Below are 12,789 nucleotides of genomic sequence, written 5' to 3'. Positions count from 1 at the left end.
CTTTACCCCCTCACACCCACCCCATCAGACCTCCCCATTCCCTGGAACCTCCAGTCTATTGAGGGTTAGGTATGTCTTCTCTGACCGAACCCAGACCCAGTAGTCCTCTGCTGTATATGTGTTGGAGACCTCATATCAGCTGGTATATGCTGCCTGGTTGATGGCTCAGTGTCTGAGAGATCTAGAGGGTCCAGGTTGGTTGAGGCTGCTGATCCTTCTACAGGATCACCTTCCTCCTCAGCTTCTTCTAGCTTTTCTTTCCTTTCTGTTTCTGTGACTCTTTCTGTCTCTGTCTGTTTTCCTCTCCCTCTCCCTCTCCCTCCCCCTCCCCCTCCCCTCCCTCTCCCCTTCCCTTCCTCCTCCTTCTCCCTCTCCCTCTCCCCTTTCCCTCTCCTCTTTCCCTCTTCCCTTTCCCTCTCCCCCTCAGCTTATTACTGAGTAGCCTAGGCTTCTTCAAACTTATGACAAACATTTTATATCAGTTTTCTAGTTTCTGAAATTACTGGCCCTTGATTCATTTTATTTTGACCATGGGGTTTGAGTGATTTTCTCTCTCTCTCTTTCTTTCTTTCTTTCTTTCTTTCTTTCTTTCTTTCTTTCTTTCTTTTTTCCTTCCTTCCTTTCTTTCCTCCCTCCCTCCCTCCCTCCCTCCCTCCCTCCCTTCCTTCCTTCTTTTATCTTTTGGGGAGAGAATTTCTTGTTGTAGTTAAATACTGGATATAGTGTTATTTTTTTTCAAGAGAATTAAATTGTTTATTGAGTACACATGATAATGGATGATACATGAGCTTCATTCCCATCTGTTATTTTATCTGATACCGTTATTCAATTTTGATATTGCTTAGGGTGTGCCAACAACCATTTTATAAACAAATTGTGATCTTGCTTGGATGATCCTTTCAATGGTGAAACTCATTACATTACAACAGCAACTGGCAGTTTAGGAACACCAAGGTTTTTGAAGACAATGGCTTCTCCACCCAAGCAACCATAAATAAATTCGAAATGGAATTTGGCACCACCCTGAAGGAATTCTAACTTCACACTGTTGGGGAAGTTTACCAAGATGGCTTCAGAGTAGACTAACTTTACACAGCACATTAAAAAACCAAGACACATTTATTCAGCATCATGATCAGACTTTTACATTTAGCAATCAACAACATGGGTGAAAAAGGTCTATAGTAAAACCCTTCGTTGGAATGCTTTACACTTGCCACAGAACAGGAACTAAAATAACCTGTTATACAATTAGTCACAGATACAGTCCTGGAGTTTTTGCCGACACACATGAGTATCGTCTTCTTTGTAGCAGCTAGGCCCTGCCAGCACTGTGCTTGGCTGAGTTCACAAATCTGTTCTAACCTGTAGCTTCCCTGTCACTTCTCTGGCTCTCCTCTCCTGCTAAGCTTTGTTTCCTGGCTGTAATTAGAACTTCCTGTCACTGCCATAGCTACTGCTGCTGCTGGAACCTCCATAGCCACCTTGCTTTCGTGGTTTAGCAAAGAACTGTCCTCTACCACCATAAGGGCCAGAGCTCCTACCTCCAAAGTTTCCTCCTTTCATCGGTCCAAAATTTGATGACTGGTTGCTGTAATCGCCAAAATCATTGTAGCTTCCACCACCTCCAAAATTGCTTCCACTACCAGCGCCAAAGCCGCCTCCGCCTCCTCCGTTGTTATAGCGGTCATAGCTGCCACTTCCGCCATAGCCACTGCCCTGGTTTCCATCACCCTGTCCACCACTTCCATAGCCTCTACTTCCTTCACAGTAACCAGGGCCTCCTCCTCCGAAATCACCATCATTGCCAAATCCAATATAGCCATCCCCACTGCCACCATATCCACCACCACCACGGCTGCCACCAAAGCCACCACGACCACTGAAGTTCCCTCCTCGACCAAAATTGTCATTGCCACCAAAACCATCTCCACGACCACCACCAGAGTTTCCGGAACCACTTCGACCTCTCTGGCTGGACGAAGCACTAGCCATCTCTTGTTTCGACAGAGCCACAGTTTCACAGTTGTGGCCATTCACAGTATGGTATTTCTGAATAACAATCTTATCCACAGAGTCATGGTCATCGAAGGTGACAAAAGCAAATCTCCTCTTTTTTTCCACTGCCTCTGTCAGTCATAATTTCAATCACTTCAATTTTCCCATAGTGTTCAAAATAATCTCGTAGGTGATGTTCTTCAGTGTCTTCTTTAATACCGCCAACAGAGATCTCCTTCACAGTTAAGTGGGCACCTGGACTCTGAGAATCTTCTCTTGACACAGCTCTCTTAGGTTCCACAAAACTTCCATCCACCTTGTGTGGTCTTGCATTCATGGCAGCATCCACTTCTTCCACGGTGGTGTATGTGACAAACCCAAAGCCTCTGGATCTTTTGGTGTTTGGATCTCTCATTTCCACACAGTCGGTGAGTGTTCTCCATTGCTCAAAATGGCTTCTCAGACTCTCATTGGTTGTTTTGAAGCTCAGCCCTCCAATGAAGAGCTTCCGCAGCTGTTCCGGCTACTTGGGGGACTCTGACTTAGACTTGACAGCAGGGTGATGAGAGCGTTCAGCGATGCTTCCTCAGCAGCTTCAAAGAGCAGAAAGCTATAGTGTTATTTTTATCACATATATTCGAAAATTTCTTTCCTATTTGATGTAAGTAAAAGAATGACAGAAAGTATGCAAAATAAAGATGTCATAAAATAGTATAATAACTATTGTGTAGATTTGGCCAAAAACCTAACATGACCTTTTATTAAAACAAAAAAAAAATGTTTATTTGGTTTCAAATCAGAATAAAGAGTTGACAGTTCCAGGTTTTTACTACAATTTTATTTCCCATTCAAAATATAATCACACTGTTTTTCTAGTTATTTTTGTTTACCTTGCGAGTTTTTTAAAAATATTTTGCTTTTGAGTATTTCCACTTTATAGCGTTGCATTTGGATAGCATTATATTCCATTTAGACTCAAAACCCACTGTAAATTCTTCTTCATTAGTGCTATAATGTTGGGAATGGTTGAGCATGTCTATAATTTCAGGAGAATTGTTACATTAAAAATAATGCAATATTTGAATACTTATTACTTTACTTAAATGATGACAATTCAAATGATTATTTGTCGATTTAAGTTTTTACTTTTTATTTTTTAACAATTTCTCACACACACACACACACACACACACACACACACACATGTATATGCATTTCCCCAATAAGTCTTCCTCGACCTTCCTTTTTGAAGTTATGGTTATTTTGTGACCCACATTTTATTTGTTTTACTTCAGCCTCCTAAGTGGGGGGAGTGCAGGCACATGCAGCCATGCCTAGCTGTTCCCTTCATTTAAATCTCCACAAGGTCTCAACTCTAACATTCAATTTTTCCCTATTGCTTTTGTATTCAGAATATATTCTCACCAGAATTCCACTGGTTTCTCATAATTAAATCTCTCTCCTATTTATATATGTATTGATAACATGATTGAATTTCATCAGTACTAGTTTCAAACAGACTGGAGCAATTTAAGGATGACAAAGTAATTTAGGTCGATGTAATTTAGTTTTATGTTTCCTAGTAGGTGGAAGAGTAGACTAGGGGGTGACTGATGCTGTGGACAGGGATTAATGATTTTGATGAAATGCATGTAGAGTATTAAAGGACAAGAGACGGAAATAAAGAAGTTGAAAATTCAATGCTATGAATATTTATTAAATGTGCATTAAGTATTTATTACTTTCTCATAAATCATTCCAAGACTCAGTAAGTAAAAGAAATAATGGGTTGAGAAAAAGGATGGAATGGTTAAGAAGCTCTATACCAAGCACACTCATGAACTGAGCTTACGTGTTTACATGCAGTGTTCCTACGCTTAATGGTTATGAAGAACATCAATAAATTGGAATAGATCTATGTGTAGGTTATAAAGCCAGTTGGCTCAGGTCTATTATCTCTCTTTTGAATGTGGGACCTCACTATCCTAATGACAAATTAACTGGATGAGCAGGAAATATTCTAGCTACAAAATTTATGGCACTTATATTTACTTTATTTTGCAATGTCCATTGAAGTTAAATTATCTGCATTTTGTGATATTTGTTGAGTTTCATGTGGTAACAGTCTACATATAGAAAGAAAGTAGAAATTTATTAATTCTAATTCCTCTATGGAATGAAATTACATGTTAACTTAATGAGCAGTGTGTGTGCGTGTGCGTGCACGTGCGTGCGTATGTGTGTGTGCACGCGTTTGTGTGTGTGTGTGTGTGTGTGTGTGTGTGTGTGTGTGTGTGTGTGTGTCTGCCTTTACTGTGTAAGTGACAGGGTCACCAAATAAGACTGTGCAGTCATGAGCGGCATTGGAGTAGTGGAGCAGAGCCCAGGTTTAGTTTACAGAGTTCTTCCCAATCTATTTAAAAACAGTTGTTAACCCAGAGGGCTTCCAGTTTCTCATTCAGGCAGAGTTGTCATATAGCATCTTGGGTCTAGGCTCAGATGCGATGTGATGTAATGTGAACAAAAATCAAATAGAATTCAGTTACAGAGGAAGAATAGCAATACCTGTTTCTATTGGCAAAATAACCTGAAAAGCATACCTCTTAGAAAAAAAAATAGACTTCATTAAAAAAAGTCTATGTAAGCAGAGGCAGCTGAGACGTGTAATGGAAATAAGAACCTGAGGCCATGATTCTAGAGAAGAGAATTGGAGAGCACTGCTCCTGATATTTCCTTGGGACTTCTGAAAGCACAAGCAGCTAATACGGTCCATCTAAAGAAGTCCCACACAGGGCTGGTAAGTGCAAAAGCACCCTGTTAAATTTAAAAGAACACAAACCTCCCCCTGGGTACTAGGAAGAAGAAAATGAGAGACTGGAAACTCTTCAGGTAAGCCAATGTATTAGTTAAGGTTTCTACGGGTTCTAAAACAATGTGACCAAGGCGTTACAGAAGAAAAGATTTTATTTGGCTTATAATGCCAATGGGAAAATAGTCTATGAGCGTTGAGCAGAGGCACTAGGCGGCAGTTGAATGGAGCCTGAGCTGAGAGTTCAGATCTTATACAGTAAATTGGACACTGAGAGGGTCCTCTAGAAAAGAACCTGTTGGTTGAAACCTAAAATCCCTGACCTCAGTGACTTGCTTCATCCAGCAAGTCAACACTTTCTACATAACCTCTTTAGACACGGTCAACAGGTGAAGACCAATCTTTCAAATGTCAGAGACTCTGCAGGGTTATTTATCGGTCACTCTATCATAGTAGCGTTTAGATCTTTCTGAATGTGCCTAGGACATTTGTATCGATGTTACTGTTCAAAATTTATTTACTAGATGGCTTGGCAGAAAACTATCTAACGACAGTAGCTAATATCAAAACAGTAGTATGTGGTTCTCTCCACTGGTCTGTCAGCAAGATCAGGTGGATTTTTGCACACTACAATCTTTGCAGAATCTGCTAAAACTTAAATCTTCATGATATCTTTTCTATGCAGGTGGGCTGAGGTGTTCTGAATGATTCTCTCATTTTTTAAGTTACTGAAATAATATTATTTGGACATAATTATACTTTAAAATGTGTCCTTTTAAAATATTCGGTTTAAAATTTTGGCATATTCACAGGGATGGTGAACCAGTACTACAAATAATTTTAGATAACCTTTTTATCTTTCCCCACACCCTACCCATGAAAAGGTCTACTCCATGCTTTTTTCTTTCTATTTTATTTACTTTTTTAAAAAATGGATAGTTTATGTATTACATTTTAAATGTTATTTGCTCTCCCAGTTCTGCTCTCTCCTATCCCCCTTTACCCTGCTTCTATGAGGATGCTCCCCCTCCCATCCAGCCACCCCCACCTCAATACCCTGCCATCTCCTATAGTGAGGAAATGAGCCTTCACAGGATCAAGGGTTTCTCCTCCTATTGATGCCAGACAATGTCATCCTCTGCTACATATGCAGCTGGAGCCATGGGTCACTCCATGTGTACTTATTTTAAAAAAGCTGAAAGAACCTGAGGAGGAGGGCAGCCCCATGGAAAGACCAGCAATCTCAACTGACCTGGACCCCTGAGATCTCTCAGATACTGAACCACCAACCAGGCAGGATGGGAAGTGGTCAGGTGGGAGAAGGGAAGGGCAGACTGAGAGTGAGCTGAAATCTGGTCTGAAAAAAGGATTAAAGACTAAAAATAAATACATTTTAAAAATGTTGCAAGTAAAAAGTTCACACACTAAAATTAACCAGATCCAAATACTGGACAACTTCATTCGTGTCTACATAGTTAAGGTAGTCATTTACATGGAAGGTGTCAAAAATTCACATTTGATACCATACTTTCATTATTGAATATATTTTAGACACTTATCCACCACCAAAGGTGAAAAATCCATGACAGAATTAGAACTAGGAAAATAGCTTTATTTCCTTTTTCATAAAACAGAAACAAACTTTGTTGTTTTTTATGTCTAGATTCTTTAGAGTAATTTAAAATCATTTTCACATGTGATAGCAGGATCATCACTCTTCACCTACTTTTCATGCTTAAAAATAGTCTAATAAGCTTGTTTCCTCATCCAGTTGATAAACTTTTGGTCTATTTCTTCCTTGATTGGGTAGGTTAAAATATTAATGTAAATATTCAGATGCAAATCTTATAGATATATATATTTAGATGTAAATAAAAATTACATAGAAATATTGCAAAGATATTATTTTGAACTTACCAAAATAAAAAGAGAAGAAATAACAATGTGTTGTTATCTTGCTATGCTTATTCCTTCATTTTACAATCCATACAAGTTAAGTAAGTAAAGGTTTTGAATAATGTCACACTCACACACACACACACATATATCAGTTTGATAGGAAGTTCAGACTATGAGTACCTATTTACTGATTAAGCTTTGCTGATGGGTGAACCCCAAAATGAAAGTATGCCAGCAACTGAAGGTCATGGCAGCCAGTTATAGGATAAAACACCTTTATTTTTCAATTCTATTGCAAAGCTCAGAAGATTCGGGTCTCAAGACATATTTTCAGAGACCACGAAAGAGGTAGAACTTCGAGGGTTAAAACTTAATTGCATGATGCTTTGATCACTCTCCATGTGTTTCTGTCATGAGTGAAATACCTAATGAAACATGCACCTTAAGAAAATCAACCATAATAAGATGCCAAAATAAGATACCACTTTTTTTGTAAATGTGAGAATCAGGGAAAGGCTGACATAAGTAACTTCACAATATAATTTGTTCAGCTGTAGCAGAGTGTGGGTGACTCTGAAGGATAGAGTCTAACATACTGTGTATTTTAATTTAAATTCTCAATTTAAATTCAAGACTCTCTCTTTTTCCCTCTCTCCCCTTTTCAGTGAACAGTAGAGAAATAAAGTCCTTGAAGGGCGTTATTTTCTTTGGTTTTAAAATAAACATTGACAATTACTTAAAATCCTAACTTATAACTTGCTTTACGTGACAGCCTGTGAGTTCCTGACACGATGAAAGGAAAGATTGATCCGATCTGTGCTTGAAAAACATGAGTAAATACATAGTTTTCTGCCATTTAAAATCCTTACTTTAAGATGTTGGGAATACAACGAAATTTTAGTAAAATGTTGCAACTTCTGCAATTTATTCTGTTTGGAAATAGGTGCGAATGTACTGTATTAACACCAGCCACTGAGTCATTTTCTAGAATCCCCAAAAATTTGAGATCCAGTATCAAGCTTGTCCGTTAAGAAGCTATTTGGACAGTTTTGCAGAACAGTCCCGCAGAGCCCAGTGTAATTTAATGTACGTATTATTCTAACTTCAAACCATCAGGCAGGATGTGAGAATGAAGTAAGAAAATTTCACAAAAGCAAATATTGTACGGAAGATTTTAGATACGGAAACTATAAAATGCAAGCAAGTGGTGATATTTAAAAAAGTTAAAGAAAAGTTTAATTTATAAAATTTAAAAACTTAACGTTCATGAGATTATTTATTTACAAACATTCTTATCTATTCTGAACCGGAAGCAGTTCCTTGCTATCCATTGTCTACCCATTGGAAATATATTCTGTTATTTGTTCAGGTTCTGGAAACAGGAAAAACCCAGATGCCTGTCTTTGGTAAACTCAGGTTGACTTCAACCTCATTCTCCCCTGACAAGTCACAAAATACCTCATACTTCCTCCCTTGGGAGTCTATTTTCATTTTTTATTTAACTTTCAAATGTTATTCCCTTTCCCTGTTTCCCAGACATAAGCCTCCTATCCCATCTCCCTCCCCTTCTACTATCAGGATGTTCTCCTTCCCCTCCCCCTGACATTCCCCTACACTGCGGGTCCAACCTCAGCAGGACCAAGGGTTTCTCCTTCTATTGGAGCCATGGATCAGTCCATGTATAGTCTTCGGGTAGTGGTTTAGTCCCTGGGAGCTCTGATTGGTTGGCATTGTTGTTCTTATGGGGTTGCAAGCAACTTCAGTTCTTTCAATCCTTTCTCTAATTTGTTAAGCGGGGGTCCTGTTCTCAGTTCAGTGGTTTGCTATTAGCATTCACCTCTATTTCACATGCTCTGGCTGTGTCTCTCAGGAGACATCTATATCCAGTTGCTGTCAGCATGCCCTTCTTCCTTTCATCACTCTTATCTAGTCCTGGTGACTGTATGGGGTACGTGAGGTATGAATGATCGTTCCTTCAGTCACTGCTCCAAACTCTGCCTCCACATCCCCTTCTTTGAATATTTTTGTTTCCCCTTTTAAGATGGAGTGAAGCATCTGCACTTTGGTCATCCTTCTTCTTGAGCTTCTTGTGGTCTGTGGATTCTATCTTGGATAATTGGAGCTCCTGGGCTACTATCAACTTATCAGTGAGTGCATACCAGGCGTGTTTGTCTGGAATTGGGATACCTCACTCAGGATGATATTTTCTAATTCCATCCATTTGCCTCTGAATTTCATGAAGTCATTGTTTTTTGATAGTTGAGTAATATTCCATTGTGTAGATGTACCACATCTTCTGTATCCATTCCTCTGTTGAAGGGCATCTGGGTTCTTTCCAGCTTCTGGCTATTATAAATAAGGCTGCTATGAACATAGTGGAGCACGTGTCTTTGTTATATGTTGGGGCATCTTTTGGGTGTAGGCCCAGGAGAGGTATAGCTGGGTCCTCAGGTAGTTCAATGTCCAATTTTCTGAGGAACCTCCAGACTGATTTCCAGAATGGTTGTACCAGTCTGCAATCCCACCTACTTCAAGTTTCTCTCTATTTAGTTTAATGTTAGCTACTGGTTTTCTGTATATTGCTTTTACTATGTTTAAGTATGTGTCTTGAATTCCTGATCTTTCCAGGACTTTTATCATGAAGGGGTGTTGACGTATGTCAAATGCTTTCTCAACATCTAATGAAATGATCATGTGTTTTTTTGAGTGTGTTTATATAGTGGATTTTGTTAATGGATTTCTGTATATTGAACCATTCCTCCATACCTGGGATGAAGCCTAATTGATCATGACGGATGGTCATTTTGATGTGTTCTTGGATTAGGCTTGCGAGAATTTTATTGAGTATTTTTGCATTGATATTCATAAGAGAAATTGGTCTGAAGTTCTCTTTCTTTGTTGGGTCTTTGTGTAGTTTAGGTATGAGCATAATTGTGCCTTCATAGAAGGAATTTGGTAGTGCTCTCTCTGTTTCTACTTTGTGGAATAGTTTGGACAGTTTTGCTATGAGTTTGTCTGTGAAGGTCTGATAGAATTCTGCACTAAACCCATCTGGTTCTTGGCTCTTTTCGGTTGGGAGACTTTTAATAACTGCTTCTATTTCTTTGCAAGTTATGGGGTAGTTTAGATGGTTTATTTGATCCTGACTCACTTTTGCTACCTGGTATTTGCCTAGAAAATTTTCCATTTCCTCCAGGTTTTCCAGTTTCGTTGAATATATGCTTTTGTAGTAGAACCTGATGATCTTTTGAATTTCCTCAGACTTTTTTTTTTGGTATGTCTCCCTTTTCATTTCTAATTTTGTTAAGGATGACCTCTGTGTGCCTTCTGGTTATTCTAAGGGTATATCTATCTTGCTGATTTTCTCAAAGTACCAGATCCTTGTTTTTTTTTTTTTTTTGATTCTTTGTTTAGTCCTTTTTGTTTCCATTTGGTTGATTTCAGCCTTATTCTTTCCTTCTACTCCTCTTGGATGTATTTGCTTCTTTCTGTTCTAGAGCTTTTAGGTGTGCTGTCTCCTGTTTCTTCTTGGAGGCACTCAGAGTTATGAGTTTTCCTCTTAGTATTCCTTTCATTGTGTCCCATAAGTTTTGGTATATTGTGCTTCATTTTCACTAAATTCTAAGAAGTCTTTAATTTCTTTCTTTATTTCATCCTTGACCAATTTATCAATGAGTAGAGCATTGTTCAACTTCTATGTTGTGGTCTTTCTGTCATTTTTGTTGTTATTGTCAACCAACCTCAGTCCATGGTGATCTGATAGTATGTATGGGATAATTTCTATTTTCCTGCATCTGTTGAGGTCTGTTTTGTGACAGAGTATATGATCAATTTTTGAGAAGGTACCATGAAGTGCTGAGAAAGTGTATTCTTTTATTTTAGGATGGATGGTTCTATAAATATCTGATAAGTCTATTTGGTTCATAACTTCTGTTAGCTTCTCTATGTTTCCATTTTATTTCTGTTTCCATGATCTCTCCATTGATGAGAGTAGGGTGTTGAAATCTCTTACTATTATTGTGTGAGGTACAATGTGTGCTTTGAGCTTTAGTAAGGTTTCTTTTATGAATGTAGGTGCCCTTGCATTTGAAGCATAGATATTTCAGATTGAGAGTTCATCTAGTTGCATTTTTTCTTTGATGAATATGAAGTGTCCTTCCTTACCTTTTTTGATGACTTTTAGTTGAAAGTCAATTTTATTCGAAATTAGAATGGCTACTTCAGCTTGTTTCTCCAGGCCATTCATTTGGAAATTTGTTTTCCAGCCTCTTACTCTAAGGTAGAGTCTGTCTTTGTCTCTGAGGTGTGTTTCCTGTATGCAGCAAAATACTTGGTCCTCTTTATGTATCCATTCTTCTGTTAGTCTATGTATTTTTATTGGGTAATTCAGTACATTGATGTTAAGGGATATTATTGGATCGTGATGTTGCTTTCTATTATTTTTGTTGTTAGAGGTGGAATGATGTTTACGTGTCTCTTTTCTTTTGGTGTTTTTGCAAGCATATTACTTTCTTGCTTTTTCTAGGGTGTAGTTTCTCTCCTTGTGTTAGAGTTTCCATTTTTTATCCTTTGTAGGCCTGGAATTGTAGAAGATATCATGTAAATTTGGTATTGTCATGGAATATCTTGGTTTCTCCATCTGTGTTGATTGTGAGTTTTACTGGATATAGTAGCCTGGGCTGGCATTTGTGTATTTGTGTTCTCTTAGGGTTTGTATGACATCTGCCCAGGATCTTCTGGCTTTCATAGTCTCTGATGAGAAGTTTGGTGTAATTCTCATAGGTATGGCTTTACATTTGACCTTTTCCCCTACTGCTTTTAATATTCTTTCTTTGTTTTGTGCATTAGGTGTTTTGACTCTTATGTGACAGGAGGAATTTCTTTTCTGGTCCAATCTATTTGCTTTATGCTTTAGCAATTCTTTATGCTTCTTCTATGTTCATGGGCAGCTCTTTTTTTGGGTTAGGGAAGTTTTCTTCTATTATTTTGTTGAAGATATTTACTGGCACTTTAAGTTTTGAGTCTTAACTTTCTTTTATACCTATTATCCTTAGGTTTGATTTTCTCATTGTGTCCTGGATTTCCTGAATGTTTTGTGCTAGGAGCTTTTTGCATTTTACATTATCTTTGATGGTTGTGTCAATGTTTACTATGGTATCTTCTGTCTCTGAGATTTTCTCTTCTATTTCTTGCGTTCTGTTGGTGATGCTTGTATCTATGATTTTTTTATCTCTTCCCTAGGTTTCTATCTCCAGGGCTGTCTCCCTTTGTTCTTTCTTTATTGTTTCTAATTTCATTTTTAAATCCTGGATGGTTTTGTTCAATTCCTTTACCTGTTTGGTTGTGTTTTCCTATAATTCTTTAAGGGATTTTTCTGTTTCCTCTTCAAGGACTTCAATTTGTTTACTTGTGTTGTCCGGTATTTCTTTAAGGGAAGTATTTATGTCCTTCTTAAAGTCCTCCACCATCATGAAATGTGATTTTATATCTAAATCTTGCTTTTCCAGTATGTTTGGATATCCAGTATTTGCTTTGGTGGGAGAGCTGTACTCTGATGATGCCAAGTAATCTTGGTTTCTGTTACTTAGGTTCCTGCTTTTGCCTCTTGCCATTAGGTTGTCTCTGGTGTTAGCTTCTCTTCCTGTCTCTGACAGTGGCTTGACCCTCTTGTAGGCCTATGTATCAGCACTCCTGTAGACCTGTTTTTTTCCATCCAGATAGGGAACAGAGAGCTCTGCTCTCAGGTGTGTAGGTGCTCCTGGCTTTCAGTTCTTGGTGCAGGCAGAACCTCAACAGTCCAGATCCCAACAGTCCTGTCCCTGACTGCTCCTAGGTCCTTGTGCCCAGGCGTCACAGATGGCACTAGGTGATTTCCTCTTGGGTTGGGTATGTGGGTAGAGTATTCTCCTCTGAGTTCCTAGGAGTGTCTTCATTTCTGAGGGTCCAGCTCTCTCCCCCATGGCATTTGGGTACCAGGAGTCTATCTTTAAAAAAAAAGAAACAAAAGAAAACAAAAACAACAACCCAAACAATTGAGTAAACAATTAAGGGGCAATTCTCTATTTAAGGTGGAAGGATTCACT

The 12,789-nt window shown here is 38.5% G+C and overlaps 1 pseudogene; it reads right to left on the bottom strand.

Annotated features, from left to right (window-relative positions):
- Positions 1 to 1,262: 1,262 nt before the first annotated feature.
- On the bottom strand, positions 1,263 to 2,967 carry Hnrnpa1-ps17 (heterogeneous nuclear ribonucleoprotein A1, pseudogene 17; annotated as a pseudogene).
- Positions 2,968 to 12,789: the final 9,822 nt, after the last annotated feature.

Source organism: Rattus norvegicus, chromosome 9, assembly GCF_021556685.1.
Source record: "Rattus norvegicus strain SHRSP/BbbUtx chromosome 9, alternate assembly SHRSP_T2T, whole genome shotgun sequence".
Taxonomy (NCBI): domain Eukaryota; kingdom Metazoa; phylum Chordata; class Mammalia; order Rodentia; family Muridae; genus Rattus; species Rattus norvegicus.
Note: the sequence above shows the minus strand (reverse complement) of the source record. Positions and strands in the feature narration are given on the sequence as shown.